The sequence below is a fragment of the Pleurodeles waltl genome, chromosome 7 (genome assembly GCF_031143425.1).
Source record: "Pleurodeles waltl isolate 20211129_DDA chromosome 7, aPleWal1.hap1.20221129, whole genome shotgun sequence".
NCBI lineage: Eukaryota > Metazoa > Chordata > Amphibia > Caudata > Salamandridae > Pleurodeles > Pleurodeles waltl.
The window spans coordinates 994,740,833-994,764,310 of record NC_090446.1 but is presented as its reverse complement, the minus strand read 5'-3'; the positions used below and the strand labels follow the sequence as shown (position 1 = coordinate 994,764,310).

Sequence of the window (23,478 nt, the reverse complement as noted above, 5' to 3'; positions counted from 1 at the left end):
TACAGTATACCTTTTTTCTGATTTGCCAGGACTCACAGTTTGCTCAGTGGATGCAGCGATTCAAACCTGGTGCTTGTGTTACATTGTTCAAAGAACAGATGATGGACTGAATGCTGAACAGTGTCAAACATTCACCCCAGTCAGAGATCTGGGCCTAAATCCATTGTGTTTTTTGCTCACCACCCCATTCCAGTTTGGACCCAGCTATACGGAGATCAGTTTTGACCCTGCTCCACATGGGAACAGTCCAGGCCAAACTGTCAGGCCAGGTCTTTCCTGGGCCAGATGCAAGCACCCTGGGGTATCACCTCTTGTCAGCCAGGCTAACCTGAATCCGGTGGCATAGAAAGCACAAGACCCACGTCTGGGCATACCCGTCCTACTAGGGATGACAAATGCAAGAAATAACTGATGATGGACGTAATGTGGAACAATGTCAAACATTCACAGCAGTCAAAGATCTGGGCCTGAATCCGTCATTTTTTTGCTCATCGATTTAGGCCCAGATCTCTGACTGGGGGTGAATGTTTGACATTGTTGAGCATCCTGTGTATCATCTGTTCTTTTTGCATGTGTTACGTTGTTGACAGATGTAGTTTTAGGCCGCGTTACTTCCCGTGAAAGCTCAGCTCTTTTGGGGATGTACAGCTTCAGCTTTAAAAACATATGCAGTTCTTGAGTGGCCTTGGGCTTGGTTGTGTACAGTGATTGACGCCTCCTATGAATTTAAAGTATTTTGCCAGTTTTCAAAAGATCATAAAACAGTTAATGAGATGTTTGTGTTTATTCACTTAATCCTGTGCTCCCTGCCGTCCCCATCTTTAAAGGACTATTGCTGCCACAGTGGTAGAATATATTTCATGAAAAATACAGAGGTGGGCAAGTGGAAAATTAATGTGGCTTGCTGAACCAGAGCTCAGCAAATTCTTGGGCTTCCTTCTAAATGCTATATCTGATAGAGACTTCTAGCTGCTAATTCCTAACCTTAGAACTATGGGGGTGATTCTAACCCTGGCGGTCGGTGATAAAGCGGCGGCCAACCCGCCAACAGGCCGGCGGTCGACAAAATGGAATTCTGACCCTGGCGGCAACCGCCAACACAGCCCGCCACATTAACACTCCTACCGCCACGGCCGTACAGACAAACAGCGCGGCGGTCACCGCCAACAGGCAGGCGGCAGACAATGTACCGCCCACAGTATTACAACTCACCAATCCGCCACCTTTTCCGGGGCGGGAGCCCCGCCGATAAAAACACGGCGGAAACAGACTACGGACGGGAAAACGCTCACCAAAACACACTCCACGAGTACGGAGGACAGCATGGAACCCGAATTAAACATCCTACCTGCTCTCGTCTACCTTCTCATCTACCACGAGTACGAACGCCGGCGCAGACGACAACGGTGAGTACTGCACCTACGACACACGGGAGGGGGGGAGGAGGAAAGGTTACGGGCACACACATATGCGACCCCCACCCCCCCAAACTATGTACACACCAATGCAGAGCAACAATGCACAGTGACACCACCCAAACCCCCCTGAAAAATGCAAAGACATAATTAAATTGTGAAGAAAAATTTATATAAAAAATAGACTCTGATATGTATCGGTCAACTATGCAAAATATCCATAACAAAATAATACTATATACACTGCCATGGAGAACCGAGGCAATTAGTCCTCTACATCAAAGTTAAATAGAACAGTCCGTGGGCTACAGTGTAGCGACACAAGGGCAAAGCCCACACAGGAGACCTGAGTCCTTTGGAGAGAACACTGCAGGGGCATCTGATGAAAAAACTACAGGCACCTCAGGGGGAAGGGAAGGGGGGGGCACCACAGCCACATGAGTCCACGACGCCAGATCCACGAAGGGGCCACCATGCCCACTGTGCCATCCTGGGGAGTGCAAAGCCACAGTCTCTCAAGTCTCTACAGTGGGTGGTTTGCCCACTGTGCCATCCTGGGGAGTGCAAAGCCACAGTCTCTCAAGTCTCTACAGTGGGTGGGTTGCCCACTGTGCCATCCTGGGGAGTGCAAAGCCACAGTCTCTCAAGTCTCTACAGTGGGTGGGTTGCCCACTGTGCCATCCTGGGGAGTGCAAAGCCACAGTCTCTCAAGTCTCTACAGTGGGTGGTTTGCCCACTGTGCCATCCTGGGGAGTGCAAAGCCACAGTCTCTCAAGTCTCTACAGTGGGTGGGTTGCCCACTGTGCCATCCTGGGGAGTGCAAAGCCACAGTCTCTCAAGTCTCTACAGTGGGTGGGTTGCCCACTGTGCCATCCTGGGGAGTGCAAAGCCACAGTCCATCAGGTGGATGACAGTCTCCACTGGTCAAGGAGGAGGCATGGTGGGCACAATGAACCATAAACAGTGCTTGACAGGAAGGGCCCAGCGGAGCGGTGCTTGAGACGGCGGTGCCCAGCGGAGCGGTGCTTGACAGGAAGGGCCCAGCAGAGCGGTGCTTGAGACGGCGGTGCCCAGCGGAGCGGTGCCCAGCGGAGCGGTGCTTGAGACGGCGGGGCCCAGCGGAGCGGTGCTTGACAGGAAGGGCCCAGCGGAGCGGTGCTTGAGACGGCGGTGCCCAGCGGAGTGGTGCTTGAGACGGCGGGGCCCAGCGGAGTGGTGCTTGACAGGAAGGGCCCAGCGGAGCGGTGCTTGACAGGAAGGGCCCAGCGGAGCGGTGCTTGACAGGAAGGGCCCAGCGGAGCGGTGCTTGAGACGGCGGGGCCCAGCGGAGCGGTGCTTGACAGGAAGGGCCCAGCGGAGCGGTGCTTGACAGGAAAGGCCCAGCGGAGCGGTGCTTGAGACGGCGGTGCCCAGCGGAGCGGTGCTTGACAGGAAGGGCCCAGCGGAGCGGTGCTTGAGACGGCGGGGCCCAGCGGAGCGGTGCTTGAGACGGCGGGGCCCAGCGGAGCGGTGCTTGACAGGAAGGGCCCAGCGGAGCGGTGCTTGACAGGAAAGGCCCAGCGGAGCGGTGCTTGAGACGGCGGTGCCCAGCGGAGCGGTGCTTGACAGGAAGGGCCCAGCGGAGCGGTGCTTGAGACGGCGGGGCCCAGCGGAGCGGTGCTTGAGACGGCGGGGCCCAGCGGAGCGGTGCTTGACAGGAAGGGCCCAGCGGAGCGGTGCTTGACAGGAAGGGCCCAGCGGAGCGGTGCTTGAGACGGCGGGGCCCAGCGGAGCGGTGCTTGACAGGAAGGGCCCAGCGGAGCGGTGCTTGAGACGGCGGGGCCCAGCGGAGCGGTGCTTGACAGGAAGGGCCCAGCGGAGCGGTGCTTGACAGGAAGGGCCCAGCAGAGCGGTGCTTGACAGGAAGGGCCCAGCGGAGCGGTGCTTGACAGGAAGGGCCCAGCGGAGCAGTGCTTGACAGGAAGGGCCCAGCGGAGCAGTGCTTGACAGGAAGGGCCCAGCGGAGCGGTGCTTGAGACGGCGGGGCCCAGCGGAGCGGTGCTTGATAGGAAGGGCCCAGCGGAGCGGTGCTTGAGACGGCGGTGCCCAGCGGAGCGGTGCTTGAGACGGCGGGGCCCAGCAGAGCGGTGCTTAAGACGGCGGGGCCCAGCGGAGCGGTGCTTGACAGGAAGGGCCCAGCGGAGCGGTGCTTGATAGGAAGGGCCCAGCGGAGCGGTGCTTGAGACGGCGGTGCCCAGCGGAGCGGTGCTTGAGACGGCGGGGCCCAGCAGAGCGGTGCTTAAGACGGCGGGGCCCAGCGGAGCGGTGCTTGACAGGAAGGGCCCAGCGGAGCGGTGCTTGAGACGGCGGTGCCCAGCGGAGCGGTGCTCTTCTGCACGGCGGGGCCCTGTTCAGCGGTGCTCTTCTGCACGGCGGGCCCTGTTCAGCGGTGCTCTTCTGCACGGCGGGCCCTGTTCAGCGGTGCTCTTCTGCACGGCGGGCCCTGTTCAGCGGTGCTCTTCTGCACGGCGGGCCCTGTTCAGCGGTGCCTATCTTCACGGCGGGGCCCTGTTCAGCGGTGCCTATCTTCACGGCGGGGCCCTGTTCAGCGGTGCCTATCTTCACGGCGGGCCCTGTTCAGCGGTGCTCTTCTGCACGGCGGGGCCCTGTTCAGCGGTGCTCTTCTGCACGGCGGGGCCCTGTTCAGCGGTGCTCTTCTGCACGGCGGGCCCTGTTCAGCAGTGCTCTTCTGCACGGCGGGCCCTGTTCAGCGGTGCTCTTCTGCACGGCGGGCCCTGTTCAGCGGTGCTCTTCTGCACGGCGGGCCCTGTTCAGCGGTGCCTATCTTCACGGCGGGGCCCTGTTCAGCGGTGCCTATCTTCACGGCGGGCCCTGTTCAGCGGTGCCTATCTTCACGGCGGGCCCTGTTCAGCGGTGCTCTTCTGCACGGCGGGCCCTGTTCAGCGGTGCCTATCTTCACGGCGGGCCCTGTTCAGCGGTGCTCTTCTGCACGGCGGGCCCTGTTCAGCGGTGCTCTTCTGCACGGCGGGCCCTGTTCAGCGGTGCCTATCTTCACGGCGGGGCCCTGTTCAGCGGTGCCTATCTTCACGGCGGGCCCTGTTCAGCGGTGCCTATCTTCACGGCGGGGCCCTGTTCAGCGGTGCTCTTCTGCACGGCGGGCCCTGTTCAGCGGTGCTCTTCTGCACGGCGGGCCCTGTTCAGCGGTGCTCTTCTGCACGGCGGGCCCTGTTCAGCGGTGCCTATCTTCACGGCGGGGCCCTGTTCAGCGGTGCCTATCTTCACGGCGGGCCCTGTTCAGCGGTGCTCTTCTGCACGGCGGGCCCTGTTCAGCGATGCCTATCTTCGCGGCGGGCCCTGTTCAGCGGTGCCTATCTTCACAGCGTGCCCTGTTCAGCGGTGCTCTTCTGCACGGCGGGCCCTGTTCAGCGGTGCACATCCAGTAGGTCAAGGGAGCCAGACCTGGGCTGGACTCCCTGCTCAGTCGCCCTCCGACCGTGATGTTTCTGGACCCTTCGGTGACGGAGTCCTGGGCCCTTTGGTGTCCTCCTTTACAGCTGGGATGTGGCATGTGGGGCCCACCTGCTCCGCGCTCCTGCTGGCTGACTTCTCCGCCCTGCTGCCCTTACGCTCCTTAGATGGGGCTCTCGGGCCCTTGCCACCCCTAGATGTTGTGGCTGGTGAAGTGGGTGAACTCTGCTCCTTGGGGGCAGCCGTGTCAGTCCTCGTACGGCGGCCCTTGTGTTTCCTGGTCCTCTTGCCGGGGGGGGGGCTGGATGTGTCCTTGCTGCTGATTGAGGTGTCACTGCTGGCAAAGGGTGGACTCCAGAACCCATGCACAACAGTGACACCCGAAGCTGGGCTGGTGGTGGCTGTGGTGCTCTTGGGACTCTTTGCAGATGGAGGGGGTAGGTCATCGGAGGGAAAGAGGTTAAGATTAGCCAGGAAAAGTTTTTTAGGGCCAAGGTAAAGGGTAGGAGAAGTGGTGATGGGAGTGGAGGAAGAGGATGTGGTTGTAGGAGAGTCAGGTGTGCTGTCATTGGGTGAAGGTGCTGGTGCTGTAGGCTGTCGTGAGGTGGATGTCTGTTGGGTGGGTGGGTGGCTGCCTGCGTTTGTGTGTCTTGGAAGAGGTGGTGACAGACACAGTGGGAGAGGACACAGGGGACGTGTAAATGGCAGTGGGGGTGGTGACTGCACGCGTGCGGACTGTACAGGAGGGTGTGGTGGTGATGGAAGCACTGGCTGATGTTGGTGTGCATGCAGGTGGGAGTGTAGACGTCACAGGGAGGGAGGAGGGAGACGAGGAGGAGGGGGACACAGGGGTGATAGTGACTGTTGGAATGTCTGCATCTGGGTGTTGCTTGGGTGAGTGTTTGTGGGATCTGTGGTGCTTGTGTCTGGATGAGCTGCCCTTGGGTGTTGAGGTGTGTGCAGGCTGGTCAGATGGTGTGGTTGGGATAGGCTGAGGAACAGGAGACAGAGACAGGGTGGAGGCAGTCAGAAGAGGGAGGCTGGAAACAGGGACAATGGCTGCCGTCAGTGCTGAGGCCAGAGCAGTGAACGATCGTTGATGGGCAGCCTGACCCGAATGAATGCCCTCCAGGTAGGCCTTGCTCCGATGCACCTCCCTTTCTACCCCCTGGATGGCATTCAAAAGGGTAGTCTGCCCAACAATGAGCGTCCTCACAAGGTCAATGAGCTCCGCACTGAGGGCAGCAGGGGTGGCAGGGGCTGAGGTGCCCGGGGCGAAGGAGACGCCCGCCTTCCTGGGCGAGCGGGCACGGAGCGTAGGCTGAGGGGCTGCAGGGAGGGCGGGGCTGGTGCGCTGGGTGGCGGCTAACCTGTAGAGGCGGGGGGCACGGATGTTGCCGCCACCGCTAGGGAGCACCCATCCGAGGACGTGTCTGTGTCGCTGCTCTCACCACCGGTCCCCGTTGTGATGCTCCCCTCGCCCTCCGGATCACTGGTGCCCTCGGTGTCTGTTCCTGGGCCCACCGGGGCCTTGTGACTTGCAGCTCCCTCGTGCTCCGATGCCAAATCTCCTCCGCCTGATGATGCTAATGCACACATGCACAAGAAGATGAAGAAGAAGGGTGGGGGGAGAAAAAAGAAGACCTGGTTGAGTGCATGCAATGTCAACACCGTTGGCGGAGAGGACAGACACAGGAGCCGCATGCACTAAGCCGCGCATTCGGGGTACACTACTCAGTACTTCTGACTAGGACAACAGGTCAAGAGACGACAAACGCGCACATGTGTGAGGCTGGACCATCAATAGCTGTACTTGTCACCCTACAGAGGTGGGGGCCGGGAGCACAGGGCCATGCCTAAGGGAGAGGACTACACTACAGAAAGCGCCCTGGCCTAATGTCACCCACAACCCTCCTCCCCCACCCAGACGCCTCCACTGCGCAGAAAGATAGCAGAATGTGCTGATACTCACCCCCTTGTGTCTGCTGTGATGCTCTCAAGCGCCCATCCAAATCAGGGTAGGCCACCGCCAGGATCCGGGACATCAGGGGGGTCAGGGTACGACTGGCACCCCTCCTAGGTTGGGAGGCCATCCCCAGCAGTGACTCAGCGGTCTTCCTGGTTCCGCGGCGGATGTCCTCCCACCTCTTGCGGCAGTGGGTGCCCCGTCTGACGTGGACCCCCAGGGCCCGGACTTCCTTGGCGATGGCACGCCAAATCTCGACTTTCTGATGGGCGCTGACCTATGTGACATGTACAGGGTGGGAAGGAAACATTCATCAACTTACTGCATGTTAGATGTGATTGGCCCCCCTCCCCAACCTTGCAATATAGCACATGCTCTCATCTGTCATGCGTTGCACTCCTCATTCGCCCCCCACCCCACCAACTTACATCCACCCCACTCCACACAGGCATCGCCCATTCCATGTGCACCCGGTGTACTCACCTGTTGGTCTGGAGGACCGTAGAGTAACGCATACTGGGGGAGGACCCCATCCACGAGCTTCTCCAAATCTTCAGACGTGAAGGCAGGGGCCCTTTTCCCAGTCGCAGCAGCCATTGTCTCTTCCAGACCGAGTTCACAGCAGCACTTGCAGTATAGGTCCTCTCCTGTGGATGATCAGGTCTCGAGTGATTAAGCAGATAGAAAATGGCGGTCACGCCCGCGGCGGTGCGTACCGCGGCGGTGCGTACCGCTACCGCCGGCGCACATCGTTATTGGCTCCTGAACCCCATAGGCTTCAATGTTATCCAATGCGGCTCCGTATAGCGGTCTTCGACCGCCTACCGCCACGGTGTGCTCCGCCAGCACAGTGACCTCACATCCCATTGTCCCACTTCACAGGTCAGGCAGCCGCCATTTCAAGGGCCCACATGGCATAATTTCTACTGCGACACACAGGCCTAGGCCTTGCATTGCCACACATACACGCCTTTCAATACATAGATAAGCGTGTGCTATGCAAGCTGTGGTGAACGTACCAGTGATTAGCTTGACTCTGTGCTCCATGTTGTCATTCCTAGGCACCGTCCGCTGGGACTTGCGAGGAGAAGGATGAATCCTCGCGTGTACCGACCGCTGGTGGACCTGTCGACAATGGAAGAACGCCACATCATACTACGATACCGACTTGACCGTGCCACTATCCATGAACTGTGTGCCCAGCTGGAGCCAGCCCTGATGTCCCCCATCCGCCAACCCACAGGAATTCCCCCTCTGGTGCAGGTGCTGTCAGTCCTCCATTTTCTTGCAAGTGGCTCATTCCAGACAACAGTGGCCATGTCATCTGGAATGTCTCAGCCAATGTTTTCAAAAGTTTTGTGTAGAGTGTTGTCTGCCCTGACGAAACACATGCGGAGTTACATTATATTCCCTGAGGAGGTTGATTTGGCCACTGTGAAGGGTGATTTTTATGCCCTTGGACATATTCCCAACATAATTGGTGCCATTGATGGGACCCATGTAGCCTTAGTCCCCCCAAAAGACGATGAGCAGGTGTACAGAAACAGGAAAAGTTACCATTCTATGAACGTCCAGGTGGTCTGTTTGGCTGACCAGTACATCTCCCATGTGAATGCCATGTTCCCTGGTTCAGTGCATGACGCGTATGTGATGCGTAATAGCAGCATCCCTTATGTGATGGAACAGCTACAGAGACAACATGTGTGGCTAATAGGTGACTCTGGTTACCCCAACCTGCCTTGGCTATTGACCCCAGTGAGGAATCCCCGGACCAGGGCTGAGGAACGGTACAATGAGGCCCATGGGCGAACTAGGAGGATCATAGAAAGGACCTTTGGCCTCCTGAAGGCCAGGTTTAGGTGCCTGCATATGACAGGGGGATCCCTGATGTACTCACCAAAGAAGGTGTGCCAGATCATCGTGGCCTGCTGTATGCTTCACAATCTGGCATTGCGACGTCAGGTGCCTTTCCTGCAGGAGGATGGTCCAGATGGTGGTGTTGAAGCAGCTGTGGAGCCTGTGGAGAGTGAAGAGGAGGAAGACTCAGAGGACGACACAGACAACAGGGACAGAGTTATCCAACAGTATTTTCAGTAGCACACAGGTAAGAATCACACACGCCATTTTACTTTTCCTGAAAGCCTCCAGCTTCTCAACTTTGTCTATGACCCCCCAGTTCTTTAAAACTGATGTTTGATTTTCCCTTCCCTTTTCAGTGCTGTATGACCCACTGCGTGACTTCTGCTTGGTTAGCCCATGGACTAATGCTTATTGATCTCGGTATGTGTTCAGCACAAAGTTAACAGAACATAATTGATCGGTAATGTGTTATACATTTGTAAATAATACAGCCTGACTCCAGCATGATTTCAGTGCATTGAGTGATTTATTTTTGGTGCTAGATAATGGTACATGATATTAACACGGTGATGGGTGGGGGTGGAGTAATGTCCATGGCAGAGTCCAGTTCTCAGTCTCACAGGTGCATTGTCCATATGCCTGTGGAAGGATGGAGCAGGGGCAGTTCAAGGTTGGACAGGGTGGCAATGTGGGACAGTGGGATGACTTCAGGGGGTATCTCATGCTGGCGGGGGTCTTGACATCCTACTCTGTCTTTTTTTTGGATCTCAGGCTCCTCTTGCGGGGTGGTGGTTCTTCAGCAGGAGGTGGGGTTCTGGTGGCCTGTCGTTGTGGTGGGGCCTCCTGTCCACTAGCGCCGGCGGAGGTGGTAGGCTGTTCCTGGTCCAGGCTAGTGACAGGGGCCCTGTGTGGTGCCACATGGTCCCGCAACGTGTCTTCTATCCGGTTGAGGGCCTGGACTATGCTCCCCATAGCGGTAGAGATGTTGGTGAGTTGATTGGTGAACCCCATGTAGCGTTCCTCCTACTGTGCCTGGATCTCCTGGAACCTGGCCAGTACCGTCGCCATCGTCTCTTGGGAGTGGTGGTAGGCTGCCATGATGGTGGTGAGGGCCTCTTGGAGAGTCGGTTCCCTGGGCCTCTCCTCCCCCCCCCTGTCGCACAGCAGCCCTCCGAGTTGCCCTGTTTCCCCCGGCCTCTGTCCTCTGGACGGTGTGCCCACTACCACTGCCCCCAGGTCCCTGTTGTTGTTGGGGTGGTGGGTTAGCCTGGGTGCCCTGTAGTGGCAGACACACCGCTGATTGACCTGTCCTAGAGACAGAGGCATGGGCCCGCTGGGTGGGAGCTGTGCTGTTGTTCCCAGAGGGGGTTGGGTCTGCTGTGGCCTGTGTGTGGGGAACCGACTGTCCAGAGGTCCCCGATGGTCCGGGCTGGTTATCAGGTTCCAGGTCGACAGAGCTGCTGTCATCACTGGGGGCCTCTTCCGGGGGGGGGGATGGACATTTCTGGACCCTCCTGGCCGGTGTGTTGGCGTTCGGGTCCTGCATGGGGTAAGAGAGTATGGTTATTGTTTCTGTGTGTGCTATTGTGTGCGATTTATGGGTGCCTTTGTCCCCCAGTGCTGTCATTCCCTTGGGGGAGGTGTTGTGGGGGTGTTTGGGGGGGGGGGTATGTGCAGTGGTCATGCTTAGGTGATGGGTGTCCATAGTTTGTGGTGGCATGCAGGGGTTGGTCTTGGGTGGGTTGTGCTGGAGAGACATTCTCAGGGAGGATGTGTGATGGGGGTTTGGGGGTGAGGGTGGTGGTGGGGGTTAGCATGCTGGGGGGGGGGTGAAGTAGTTGAGATTGTACTTACCAGAGTCCATTCCTCCGTGTACTCCAGCGAGGCCATCAGGATGCAGGATGTTTAGTACCTCTTGCTCCCATGCTGTGAATTCGGGTGGAGTGGGTGGGGGTCCCCCGCCAGTCTTCTGCACTGCGATGTTGTGTCGCGAGACCATCGAGCGCACCTTTCCCCGTAAGTCGTTCCAGCGTTTGCGGATGTCGTCTCGATTTCTGGGATGCTGTCCCACCGCGTTTACCCTGTCCACGATCCGCTGCCATAGCTCCGCCTTCCTGGCTATAGTGGTGTGCTGCACCTGTGAGCCGAAGAGCTGGGGTTCAACTCTTATGATTTCCTCCACCATGACCCGGAGTTCTTGGTCCGAAAAGCGTGGGTGCCTTTGGGGTGCCATGGGGTGGTGTGGATGAGGTGTGGGGTGGTGTATATGGTGAAGAGTGTGTTGGTGTGTGGTGCTTTGTGCTTCTATGTGGTGTGTGTGATGGTGTAGTGTGCCTCTGTGTGATGTAGCTCTCTATTCTGTGATGTGTCTCTCTCTCCTTCGTCTCTGATCTTCGGTCGTAGGGGTTTGTGGGTGATGTGGGTGTGTGTTTTATAGTTGATTGGATGTGTGGGAGTGTTGTTTGTATGTGTGTCAGGTGTGTGTATTTCAAATTGTCCAATGTGGCTGTGTTTTGGAGCTGTGTGTGTATTTTGAGCGCGGCGGTGTGTACCGCCAATGGAATACCGCGGTTGAAAGACCGCCGCGTGGATTCGTGGGTCAGAATGGCATGGGCGTGTTTGTGTTGGCGTGGCGGTGGAGGTTTGGTCATCTCCAGTTTTCCGCGGCCCGCTGATGAGGAGGCCTTCCTTGGATGTCGGGTTTTTGGCGGATTCACAGTTGGTGGTCAGAATGACCGTGGCGGTTTACCGCGGCCGCGGCGGTAGTATGGCGGAGTTCTGACCGGCGGTAAGGGCCTTTTACCGCCGAGGTCAGAATGACCCCCTATGTCAGACAGGATCTGGAAGATTCTTCATAAGCAGTACCACTGCGCACCTGTAGGTGGAATCGATAGGCTCAGTGTGCGTATGCGTCAGAAGTGACATCTACGGAACTTATTTAGGCGCCACCCAGGCACCCTGATGTCAGTTATTTTCTTTCCACGCCAGCCAGCGCAAACCCATGAAGACCTTCTGGTGTGGTAGGATGTCGGCAAAGAAGGCCAGCTTCAAGCTCTACGGCACCTGTCATCCCCTGATGTCAGACCTGCATTCTGTTTGCCTGTGGTGTTTTGAACGTGACCACTACCCGAAGTCCTGCTCCAACTGCCCTATGATGAATCCGAAGGCTTTGGGGGAACGCTCCTTCAAGCTGATGGTGGCCTGTCGTGCAACTCTGAGCCAGTCGATGTCACGGTTGAGAGGAAGGTCCCGGGATTGGCTGCAGAGTCTGAGGTCATTGTCATCCCATTCAAAGTTTCTGCACACTCGGGTGAGACTAGGCACAAGATGGAAAAGAAGTTGAAGCATGCTTAAACTTCTTTGCTTCCACTGGCAGATGAGACGCAGGAGCATCCTTATTCTAGGCCTTGTTCTGCGGTTGAGCCGGCACCTTTGGCCGATGCCAGGCTTCCTCGAGTTTTTGAGAGCCGGAGAGACCCCTGCCAAACTTGAAAAGATTTGTGATGCCATATGCCTCATATTTGGGCAGGCAGACCTCTTTTGTGCACCTTTGGGTCCCGCTGGGTTAGCAGGGATCACTTCTGGATCCCAACTGATGTCGGTCGTGCCACCTTGACCTTCCCTAGCACTTGTCCCAATGCTGATGCTCCCAGCGCCACCGGTGCCCACAGGCACTGCTATACCGATTTTGATCCCCAACGCCGATACGGAGCCGGAAAGGCATCGCTCGATGCCATATCCAGCACCATGGGAAGACCTGCCTCTGAGGTTGGATCCTGAGCCGTATACGTATCAGAGAGGAATGGGAGAGGTCACTGGACCCTGAGGAAGTCCAGCCTTATGAGCAAGTTATGGATTGATGTGAGGAACTAGTTGATGCTAGTGGCCTGGATACTTCCCCAGATTCTGGCATGTTTTCTCCCCGTACCATGGTCACGGAGGAGAAAGAGTCTTTTGTGTTGGTTGTGTTGAGGGCAGGCAGAGTTCTTTGGCCTCCAGTTAATTAGGCCCTCACAGATGTCCTCTTGGGTATCTGATCCAAACCCAACACAGAACCTCCTGTAAGTAGGACAATCACCCGTTGCCACCGCCCAACCCCTAAGAGTTTGGCGGTCCAGGCTTCCACCTCCCATGTCAACCCTGGCGCATTCTGTACTGCTACACTGGATAGGGAATCCAAGAGGCTGGAGACACTTGGGAAGAAGACGTTTTCTTATGCCAGTCTGGCATTGCGGTCTGTGAACATCTCATGCCTTTAAGTCTGCTGCTACTCCCGCGCTCTGTGGGATACGGCTATAAGTGCTGCTTATGGTCCTGGAGGAGGCCTGCGCCATGCTCTCTCAAGCTGTAGCAGATGGAAGAGAAGCAGCAAAGTTCAGAATTTTCTGTGAACTCAACACTACTAATTCGCTGGGCTGAGTGGTTTTGTCAACAGTGGCCATTAGGTGCCACACCTAGCTTTGTACTACTGGCTTTCCAGGGGATGTCATGTCTGCTATGATGGACATGCCTTTTGATGGCCTCTTCGGAGACAAAGCAAAACTCAACACTAGAATGTTTGAAACACAGTCGGGCTACAGCCAGATGCTTTGGCTTATCTTCCGCACCACCCCCATTCCTCTGTTTGCCCCTTTCGTGGCTACGAACCAACCACTGTGCCACACTACTCCACAACCTGTATGTGGCCGAGGGCCTGGTATCCACTGACCTCATGGATCAAGCAGCCAGAGGTCAGGTCAGTCACCACCACCCTAACCTCCCTCAACTCCTTCCCCCCACAGCTGCAGCCTCCAAACCCTCCTTATTTGCTCTTATACCATCAGGGGCATCCAGTTGATGGCAGGATTTGCCATCACCTGCTCCACTGGCAGTCCATAACATCGGACAGGTGAGTTTTGCAAAGGGGTTACTCCCTCCCCTTTGTGACTATCCCTCCCCTTTGGGACTCCCTCTCCCCCATGCCACCATCAGTCAATCAGGTGTTATTTGTAGAGCACGACTTGTCACCTGAGTGGGTATCCAGGCACTAGCTGCAGGTGTTTATTCGAAAAGCCAGGATTTCAGTCCCTTTCTGAAGTGGGTTAGCAAGGGTGCAGTGTGGAGGGCGTTCCATGCATTGGTGACGAGGTGGGAGAAGGAGCGTCCTCTGGCGCAGCTTATGCATGGTATCTTTGCGAGGGCAATGTGTGCTGAGTGGAGGTTCCTGGTTGGCTGGTGGAGGTGAAGGCGGTGGTTCAGGTAGGCGGGTCCTTGTAGGCATGGGTCAGGAGCTTAAAGTGGCATCTTTTCTGGACTGGGAGCCAATGTAGGTCCTTCATGTGCTGGGTGATGTGGGTTCTCTTGGGCAGGTCTGGAGTTTTTGCATGACTTTGGTAGTGGGGCTTGCGTAGAGTGCGTTGCTGTAGTCCAGTTGGCTGGTGATGAGGGCCTGCGTCACTGTTTTCCTCTTGCTGATGGGGATCCACTTAAAGATCCTGTGGAGCATGCAGAGCTTGTGGAAGCAGGCTGAGGAAATGGCGTTGACCTGGCGTTCCATGGAGAGTTTGCTTTCGAGAATGATGCTGAGGTTGCTGGTGTGATCTTTCGGTCACCAGGAGTCGTTCCAGAGGGTTGAGTGTCTGCGTCCCGTTGGGAAGGATACCATCCATCTGAGAGCCTTGTCTGTGATCCCAATCTCGCATAGTCGGTTGATTAGTGTGTGTTGCTTGACACTGTCGAAGGCAGTGAAGAGGTTGAGCAGAATCAGGATGGCTGCTTCTCCTGTGTCGAGCAGGGCGCAGATGTCATCTGTTGCAGTGATCAGAGCTGTCTCAGTGCTGTGATTGGCTCTGAAGCTTGATTGGGAGGGGTCTAGCAGGTTGTTTCTCTTCAGGTGTTTGGTGAGTTGGAGGTTGATGGCCTTCTCCAGGACTTTGGCAGGCACCAGGAGCAGAGAGATTGTGCAGAAATTCTAGAGCTCGCTAGGGTCTTCATAGGGCTTCTTGAGAAGGGGATCTGATCTGTGCATGTTTTCAGGATTCTGGAAAAGTGGCTGTGGTTAATGAGGCATTGAGGATGGTGGTGAGCCGGCGGCTGACCTAATTTCTTCCGAGGTTGAAGATCCTGTGGGGGCAGGGATCGGTGGGTGCTCCTGAGTGGATGGAGCTCATGAGTATGATCATATTCAGTGTGCTGAGTTGTCTTCATGCAGTGAGCAGGCAGCCAGCATTTGTAGTTGATGGGATGCTGGGGAGGTTAGGATTGAGGATCTAAGTTACTGTAGATAATTTCTATCTTGCTATAGAATTGGCCGGCAAGGGCATTGCAGAGTTCTTGTGAGGGGGGATGGAGTTTTCAATGGCTGATGAGCAGGCAAACTCTCTGTGCTCTGAGGTGCTGAGGGCATTAGTCCATTGTTGCTGAGCGACCTTGGTGCAGCCACGGGAAGGGGCGCTATGACGGATGGGGACGGTGTGGGGGGATCTGGCGAGGGTGAAGTGTACGATGTAGTGGTCAGATTAGGTGAATTCTGTGGTGTGGCTGATTCTGTTGCTGGAAGTGAAGATGGAGTCCAGCTTGTGTCTTGCTTTGTGCGTGGAACCTATGACAAGCTGCTTGAGGCCGATGTTGTCCAGTCTTTCCAGTAGGTCGGTGGAGTTGGTGTCAGTAGGGTCATCCAGGTGGTAGTTGAGGTCTCCCAGGGAGATGTAGTATTTGGATTCAATAACGAGGGGGGTGATGAATTCAGTAATTGTGTCACTGGGGGTGGTTCTTGATCCCGGTGGTCTGTTTGTGAGGGCGCCTTTGATGGTAATGAGTTTGTTGGCGTGGAACTGGAAGTTCATGTGCTCCATGATGGGAGTGGTGCAGGTGATTGATTCTTTATGTTTGATGGCAATGCTGCCTCCATGCCTGTTGGTGCAGTCGTAGTGTTTCATTTTGTAGCTGAGGGGTGTTGCCGTGACGATGTCCGAGACTGAGACGGCATTGAGCCAAGTCTCTGTGATGAAGGGTACGTCAGGGACAAGGGTGGAGATGGTATCCAAGACTTCAGTTGCATGTTTGCAGAACAATCTGGCATTGAACAGGATGCACCTGAGTTGTTCGGACGCCGACTTGGTTGGTGGGGATGGCGAAGCGTTGGTGGCAGTGATGGTGGTCAGTTCTGGGGTTGAGGAGTCTCACCAGTGAGTGCAGGTGAATGGCCCCGCTGTGTGGCACGATGATGCAATGCAGCAGTTGTTGTATCCGGGGTCTAGAGCACGAAGATACTTGGAGTAGTATCTGTAGGGGTGAGTAGGTTTAGGGTTCCTGGCGCTGGGCGCGTTCCAGGCATGGATGGGCACAGATGGGCTTGCCTTTGGTGCAGTCGCACAGCAGCCTCCATCAGTAGTCCCGGGAGGGGCTGTCAGGGAGACAGAAAGGCGGCTGGCGGGAGAGGGAAAAATGGCAGGAAAAAACAGACAGACAAAGTACAGGCAACAGGAAGGCACAGCAAGGATGCAAAACAGAAGAGGGTAACTAAGTGTCCAGAAAAACGAGACTATAATTACACTTTACAAAAAAACACAAAATCATGAGAATCACGCCGACATAGTCCAGTTCTTGTAGGGAACTGCAAAAGATCAGCAGTGGTGGTCAACGAACCGCAGTTGGGTTATTGGCAGATCCCTCTTCGTGCTCCAACCAGATCTGACAGTAGTGATAGATGCAGTAATCGGGGGCAGGTGGAGATCAGAGCACTCCTCTCCTCCTGCGGTACATGGAATCCACATCAATATGCTGGAGTTGAGGGCGATCTGTCTAGCATTGAAGGCCTTCCTACCTTCCATTAAGGGGAGGCTGGTGCAGCTGGTACTGCAACAAAGAGGGTGGGTGGTGTCCTGGACCCTATATCAAGAGATCCTTGCGTCTCTGGACATGACTGGAACATCTGGGCATTTCCCAGGTGGTTCAACACCTGGTGGGTTCTCTAAACACCTGGGCGGGTGAACTCAACAGGAGCTGCTTAGCAGATCATGAATGGCATCTTCAACCAGAGGTGGCGTAAGGTCTCTTTCAACAGTGGGGGGAGCTTGGTTAGATCGGTTTGCCTTCTTCGTCAAGAATGCCCAATGTCAGCAGTTCTGCATGCTGGAGTTTCCAAGGTGGCTTTGGCTTGGTGATGCTTTTCATCTAGAGTGGAGTTCGAGCCTCTTGTAAGCCTTTCACCCATACCACACCTGTCCAAACTTCTGAAGAAGATCAAGAATGACCGGTTTGAAGTTATCCTTGTGGCTCTGGATGAAGCATGGAGAGTCTGGTATCCTGCGCTACTGAGCATGGCAATCGATCCTGTGATCAGACTGGGCCTTGTGGAGGATTTTCAGTTGCAGCAGCAGGGGAGGGTTTTCCTCCTGAACCTGCCAAGTCTCCACCTTCTTCCATGGAGCTTGAGTGGGGGTATTTGAGAGCCTTTGGCCTTCCTCCCCAATTCTGCGATGTCATCTTGGCAGCCAGGCGTTCCTCCATCAAGACGGTACATGCCTGCCGTTGGGAATAAATTGTGGCCTGGTGTACTGACATAAATGGTGATCCTCTTTCTGCCTCCCTTTCTCAGGTTCTTCTCTTCATTCTATCACTTGCCCACCAGGGCTCTGCACTGAACACTCTTAATGGTTATCTTTCTCTGCATTTCTCAGATTACCTGATTAGCCCTCTCTTTTAAAATTTCCTATTGTACATAGGTTCTTGAAAGGTTTAGCTCATCTTTTTCTCCTTTCTCCCTCTATCATGCCTCAGTGGGACTTGAATCTAGTTCTCACATGTTTGGTGTGCACTCCCTTTGAGCCACTTCACAATTATTCCCTGCAGTTGCTCACCATCAAAATGGCTTTCCTCATGGCTATAAAGTCTGCCTGACGAGTTAGTGAGCTGGAGGCCTTATCATCTAAACTGCCCTATCTACCTATTCCTCCTGACAAAGTGGTGCTTTGCACAAGGGCTTTCTTTCTTCCAAAGGTGGTCACATCCTTGCATATAGGGCAGTCCATCACCTTGCCTACTTTCTATGCTCCACTTCACCCTTCCAAGGATGAGGAGTGTCTCCATTGTCTGGACCCCAAATGAGCATTGTCATTCTACCTTGACCGCACACTGAAATAACGGGTGGATGAGCAACTCTTTGTTGGGGTATATGAGAGCTAAAAAAGGGTCATGCTATGGAGAAAAGACCATCTCCAGATGGGTCGTGCATTAAAATCTGCTATGTAATGGCCAAGAAGCAACCCTCTGAGCGCTTGCATGCTCTTTCCACCAGAGCCAAAACTGTGCCCACTGTGAGTATGCAGAATTCCTGTCATGGATATCTGCCAGGCAGCAGTGTGGGCCTCCCTGCACATGTTTACCAAACATTGCTGCCTGGACAGTCAGGTCCGTTATGACGGGCATTTTGCCTATTCGGTCCAGCAGGATTTTCCTCATCTCATAGTGGTCCACAGACCCTCCGGGGATGGTATTGCTTGGGTATCTTTGCTAAGGTAAGGAATCTGTAGCTATAAGTCTCTATCAGATTAACAAGTTACCTACCTTCAGTAATGCCTTATCTGGTATAGACTATATCTAGCTGCAGATTCCTTACTGGCCCACCCTTCCTTCCCACTCTACGAATTGATTTTTTTAGGGACAGGGCTATATTCTTTTAAAGACCCTAGTTTTCCACACCATTGGTCAGTGTTCTTCATGGCTCTGCCTTTCTGGCATGGAAAGTCGTGAAAAGAAACTCAGTGTGCATGAGTGTTGCCTCTATAGGTGCTGCCGACATCACTTCCGTTGCAGATGAAGACACACGCTTAGTCAATCGATGCCACCTACCTGCACACGTGAGTACTCCTCACAAAAAATCTTCCGGATCCAGTCTGATGCCTCGGATAATTCTAAGGTAAAAAATCTACAGCTAGATAAGTCTCTACCAGATAAGGCATTACTGAAGGTAAATTACTTGATCAACACAGACAAAGCCATTTGCATGAAATTCAAATCATTCTATATAAATGTTCTAAAGACTCTTCCAAATTCAAAAAGTACATTTCTTTGTCGTGGAAGTGTTTCACTTCAGGACACTACAGCTGCATTAAGTGACATTTACCAGAAGCAGATTTGCTAAAATTATGCTTCAGGTTTCCAAATTTTGTTTGGAATGTACATTTGAGTGCAAAAATATTTTGCACTGCAGAGTTGCCTGAAAGTAATGCAAAGCAGGGCCTTGTAATACAAAAGCCTATCTACTAACAATAGTAGAAGTGTTGTGGCAAAAAAGTATCACTTCTTTGAGGCAGGTGTTAAAAATGGGAAAATATTTGTATTACTCCAAACTTTTCTAATTTTGCATCCGTGCTGCACTGTACAGTGTGCAACTAAAATGGGAAAAGTTTTAAAGTTTGGCTAAGTATAATATTTTGTACTGCAATTGTAGCCTTCCAGTGCAAAACTGATACTTATCACGCATCACACACATATCCTTGCACTACTATGCAAAGATGTGTGCATAATGCTAGGAAACCTGATTTTGCATCAGCACTAACTTAATGGATATGGTGGTGTCCTGCTCTCTCCTCTCATGCAACTTCGGTTGCTTTGGGATGTTGCATGATTTTTAGTAAATCTACCCGATAGTTTCTAAACATAAACCTAGAAACATTAATGCCGCCAAGGATGATTCTATTAGTGAAACAAGATACAAATCACGTGAACCCTTCTAAGACTTTAATAACATATAGAGCAACATTAAAAGTTATTGAAACATACAAGTGACGTTTTTGTAGAGGGCACAACCTACACTGAGGTTTTTAAAGCCACTCAATGAGATGACCAAAGGGAAGGAGGCAATTGCCCATGGTCGCACAAATTTTGTCAAGCAGGGAAACCTACTTTCCCAGAGATCCTAGTTTCACGTTGCAGAATTTAGCTACCAGATAAAGGCACATAGGGCTTGCTGATTGACCAAAAGGGATGGACGGCAGAAGCCACAAGAAGACTTGGCTTGCTTTTGTCTCAAGGTTTCTTCTTGAATCAGAGCTCAGGATTTGGCTCTGGTCTTCAGTGGCTTGCACACCTTTAGAAAAGTGAATTTATGCATGTACTAAAAGCTGATATTTTATTGCAGGATTATCTTCTCCAGCCTAAATCCCTGATTGTTGTCATGATAATCCCAGTTTAAAGCTCCACTTGCCAACAGTCCATGACATGGTGAGTTACTTAGAGTGTCTAGGGACACATTGTCCTGCATTCACACAGCTCATACTCCTCCCCCTACACTTACACAGGTTCACCACTTACTGCATTCACTAGAATACTCCACTCACCCATTACTCCTACATCTTACTGTCCACTCTCATTGGCACACTGTTCACCCAGCTGTCACATGGGTAAACCACTCACCCTGCACTCATAGAGGCACACCTTTCAGTAAGCACTCACACCGCTACCCATGCATTCACACCACTCACTGTCACCCATCACTTACATTGGCAGCTCTCACACAGCAGACATTAAATTACCCAACTCCCATAACCATGCACATATGTCTACGACAAAATAGCTGCTTTTCCCATAATACTAAATGCCTATTTAGTTTCATTCTCCACCATGGGGCCATGCAATAGGGAGGAGTGTACTGAGACCTTAAGATGGAACAGGAAGGGAGAGTGGGCAGAGGCTGTGAAGGCTCGTGTGGGGGTGAGTTCAGTCTTAGTCTGTGGGCATGAGCCAGGAGGGAGTGGAGATGTAGTACAAGCGGCGAAAGCTGCTGAAGGAGGAGCAGGCACAACAGGCTAAGGGTGAAGCACTACATCTGAGGCTGTGGGCTGGGCTGGAAATTTAGTGAGGGCTGCAGGCTAAGGGTGTGGTGTAGCTAGGCAAATTCCATAGATGTACTTGTTGATCCTGCATGTGAGCCCTTTTGACCTACATCACTGCTACTGTGAGAAGGAGGTGAGGGTCACCGATGACCAGGCCTGTTTTCGCCTCTTCTAAAGCCACATTGTAGACCAGCATTTGTGCCCTAATGGCATGCATAGTGGTAGTGCACTGCAGGGGCTTCTACTGGAGGGGAGAGCAAGCTGAGGCTATTGGGGTTGGTGAGGGACAGAAGATCTGCTTGTGGAGGAGCTGGTGTAGTTGAGGAGAGTGAACTCAGACTGTGGGTTGGTGTGGAGGGTGATACTGGTAGCAGTCTTTAGGGCCATCAGACCACAGGCTATTGCTGCAGCAAACAGCACATCTGTTGGAGTGCCAGAAAGGGTAGGTATGTTTTCTGCATACTGATATGGGAAGAAAAACATAAAGAGGCTCAGACATCACTGAGTTATCACTCTTTATACATCAGCCATTTTGGATGGAGGGACAAGCCCTTACCAGCAAGCTCTATTCACCAATACATCTATCAGCCATACTATTGCTGGCTCATGGAGCAATGCTCCTAGCCGATACTGTCACATCATGATTAATCGGCCAGTCATTTTAGGTAATACACAGTCCTCAGGAGCCAGTCAGAGTACAACAAGCACTCTTTCCTGGCAGCAGCACACAGCGTCTGCCCAAGTAATTGCTTTACTCAAGGTAACTAACATGCGCGGAGTCAACACCCTCTCTCAGTTGTTCCCCTCGAAAGTCTTTTTTGTTTGATCACACCAGGTCTGGCGACAGCTGCTCTTTCAAGCCACACCTAAATAATAAGTCTCAGAAGTACTGGAGCACATTTATGAAGTCGCTCAAAAAACAATTCACAGCACGATACAAGTACACTAACTCTTCAAGAATATTGCATGGAGTTATGTTATGTGTTGTGGAGCAATGTTGATTATCCTGAATTAGTGAAGAGATTTAAATAACACTTAGTTTTATTCGAAAGCGCCCTGTTTTCACTTGTTTACTTTAATTGCTATATTGCCATGGATTGTGCACCACTCCTGTCTTCACAATTGTGCCATTGACTCCCATTGAAAATTTAGTATTAAGTGAATTGCAGTGACTGTATAGAGCTAGGAGGCAAAGAGTACATAGTTGGTCAGTTTGAATGCATACCTTTTCTGTTGGAGGAAATGTGTCACACTGTTCAGGTGCTACAGGGCAAGAATGGGATACTGGGCATCAGCCTTGGGTGCTGGAGGTGTTTCCCTCTGATGGCCAAGAATCAGTCCTATTATGGATGTGCAAATTGGGTCAAGTACATTCCTTTCAGCACTGGAGTCTTGGTGGTAGTGATGGAAAGCAGTCACAGGCTTCTCAGGTAAGTAGTGTGAAGGTGCACAAACTCAGAACTCAACCACCTAGCAGCACAATATGGGCCTCATTACAACATTGGTGGGCCGCAACTGCCGCCTGCCACGTTGTAACCACTGTGCGGCCGCACTCCCGCCGTGCCCATTCTGACATCCCCGCTGGGCCGGCGGGCAGAAACAGAGTTTCCACCCGCTGGCCCAGCGAGGATGTGGGCCGCAACATGGGAGCCGGCTCCAAATGGAGCTGGCGGTGTTGCAGCTGTACGACGGGTGCAGCTGCACCTGTCGCGCTTTTCACTGTCTGCAGTGCAGACAGTGAAAAGCACTGTGGGGCTGTGCCTGGGGGCCCCTGCACTGCCCATGCAAACTGCATGGGCAGTACAGGGGCCCCCAGGTGCCCTGCAACTCCCCTTCCCACCAGCCTTTCCATGGCGGTTCCTACTGCCATGGAAAGGCTGGCGGGAAGGGGACTCATTATCCCCTGGGCAGCGCTGCCCTGGCGGATTAAAACCGCCGGGACAACCATGGCAGTAAACCGCCGGGCCCGGCAGTGCGACCGCTGTGCGAGTTTGTACTGCCAGCCTGTTGGCGGTACAACCTCCAAAACAGCTGAGGGCCTATGTGTGTTTGCCTAGCACAATGATTTACTTGGATAAGAAGAGTACTTTAATACACAAACTTTAAATTGAATAACACATTGGTAATAATAGCAGGCACAAAAATATACATTGGCTCTTGAGCTACTGCCCGTGGGGATAAAGCCCTTTTTTCCTTTTCCCATCCTCTTGAGATTTTAGGCAGTTTCCTTTAGGTTAGGGGGTTTGTGCAACAGGAATTAATGCTCTGGCGCAGATACCCCAGTTCAATAATTCTTATGCTCAGTTCAGTACTGTCCCTTTGATACAATCTTACCACAATGTAGGGTTCCGTGTCCTTTGAGCAGCAAGTGTCTCCAATGTCTGCCACTTCTAGGATGAGACATGGTAGTTGCAGAAGTGGCCCTCGATCTCTGCAGGCTGCAATAGGATGGGTAGCCAAAGCGGTAACCCAGAGTTATTCGACAAATGCAAATACTGGCAGTGGTGTGGGCAAATGGCAGGCATCAGGCTCACTTCTGGGTCATTTGGTGTTGAACAGCAGTTGGCCAGCCACGTAGGCACATATTGGCATGCTAGAAGCCAAGGGTCATACTTTGTAAATGCAGTGGTGGCGATAGGCACAGGTCTTGCTTGGGTACGGTTTTTCACTTTGGGGGTGAGGTCAGCTGTAATTGCTCTTATTCCACCGCAGCAAGGTTAGCCACCAATCCTCGATTCCCACTTGGCACCTCACTTCTGGAGAGGCTGTGCCCATACGTTTGGCTCACCAGTCATTCTTTGCACATTTGCTTCCCATGGGTAGATCCTCAGCACCAGCGTCTGGCTGTTTCTCCAGCAAATACTGCAATATTGACAGGATCATTCCCTTTTTCAGCAGACAGACTGGCTTCCAGGCATTTGAGGTCAGAGATACAGCTTGTCCAGCAAGGTAA

At 53.5% G+C, this 23,478-nt stretch overlaps 1 protein-coding gene across 5 annotated transcripts in view; it reads left to right on the top strand.

Annotated features, from left to right (window-relative positions):
* The window catches only part of MTNAP1 (mitochondrial nucleoid associated protein 1), a 156,157-nt gene that overhangs the window by 92,144 nt on the left and 40,535 nt on the right, over window positions 1-23,478 (top strand). The gene's annotated exons all lie outside the window — the stretch shown is intronic.